The sequence below is a fragment of the Clupea harengus genome, chromosome 16 (assembly GCF_900700415.2).
Source record: "Clupea harengus chromosome 16, Ch_v2.0.2, whole genome shotgun sequence".
In the NCBI taxonomy this organism is placed as follows: domain Eukaryota; kingdom Metazoa; phylum Chordata; class Actinopteri; order Clupeiformes; family Clupeidae; genus Clupea; species Clupea harengus.
The window spans coordinates 11985140-11986997 of NC_045167.1; positions in this window are offsets into that span (position 1 = coordinate 11985140).

Genomic DNA, 1858 nt, shown 5'->3' on the forward strand with positions numbered 1-1858 from the left:
GCTGCAGAGTCATTCCTTGTGGCATTTCCGTCTGCTCCAGGGAGGCTGCTTCACTTCTCAGCAGGGACAGCAGCTCTATTTGGTCAGCTGTCTGCGATCATACCCTCCGGGGAGGGCTGGACACTCTTTAACCTACTTGGTGGCAGCAGATCCTGAGATCCAGAAATCGAATTCCGTCTGCCTGCCTCTGTTTATACTGAAGCATAGGAGTAGTATTCTCCCCAGCATATTCAAGGTATTAAATATCAATGATTTGGAGGCCCACGGCTCTCAAATAAAGTGCACAAATCGCATGACTATTCCAGTCTACAGTCCCAATATGAACATGTTTATTTGTTCATTATGCCCCATGCCTTCATAAGCAAGTACACAACTGAATAGTCAAATTCCAGTAACCGGCGGTAACCTCTGCTCATTGCCCTGTTGGAAAACAACATAAACTATGCTGATTTCATCTTACAAATGCTCCGGTCGAGGAAAAAGGAAACAAACAAAACAAGCTCACTTCTCAAACAAGACATGGTACTCAGTTCAAATGTTCTTGCCGTGGAGTAGAGCCTACCCATCACATATCGTATATATACGCACACCACATGATAATTAAATGTAGCATTGTTTCACGCCAATCTAAAAGACTGTGCCTCAGTGGCGCCTTAATTATCTTATAAAGTGTGACTCCCTGAGTCGTGTCTGGCTAAGTCATGGAAGCATCTAGGCTCTGTTCTGTTTAGTACCAGGCTCCACGCTCCCCATGACCCATGCACCCACTACTATCAGGGCGACTGGCTTCCTCCCACTGGATTCCTTCAAACTCCTCCAGATGTGCAAACACACACACACACAAACACACACCACACACACAAACACACACCACACACACACACACACACACACCACACACACACACACACACACACACACATTACAGTCACATCCCCGTCCAAACACAGGCTCAGTCTCTTCCCTTTAGCTATGCCCATTAGTCTCCAGCTCAAAATCACCATCCAGAATTTTTCTTCAAAATATTCACTTCCTCTCTTAATCCGCTTCTTTCCAATTGAAAATAAGGTCAAAACATTCTACTGGCAGACGTGATTAGAATGACTTTGTGGTTTAATATACAGACTCCGACAGACGAACCCCCCCCCCCCCCCCATTCTGGCTCTTAGCCAAGCCTGCCATCAGAGAGCAAAGGTAGCAGCTATTTCGGTTTATTTACATAGTTTGACATCTACCAGATGTAGAGATAGGAAGGGGGGGGGGCAGGGAGTTCTGAAAGAAAAACAACCTTGTGCCTGCACCGCCTTTAACGAGGTTATACGTCGTGTCACACGCACGCATGCGCGTGCGAACAAAGAGACAGACGCGATGCGGCGAGCGTTTCAAACCTATGGCGCACACAAAAACACACGGCCAGCTGGACCACATATGTCCCGCAGAAACTCCAGAGCTCATGCTCGTCTCCTCTCATTTGGCAGACTGGAACATGGCCAGAGCTATAGGGCCACTTCCACAGCATTACACAGATGTATGCACCACAGGTTTATGCTGAGGTACAGTGTGTTCTCTGCTTGTTAAACTCTGTGGAATGGCAGCGCACATTCACAAAAGTGTGAATTGTTTTCATTCTACAGTTCATCCTCAGATTGAAGTTTAAAATTTGACCCTTTTTGTTTATCATTTCGAAAGTTCCCTCTAACTTTCCCTGAGTGCACTATAAAACCAGCTTGAAAATAAGTTAACAGGACAATTTATAAATACTTATTTGATGATACAATGACCAGTGGCACTGCACTCACACTGGACATCCTATCAGCCATTTAAAGGAAAATGAGTCACTTAGAAAAGAGTGGCTTGG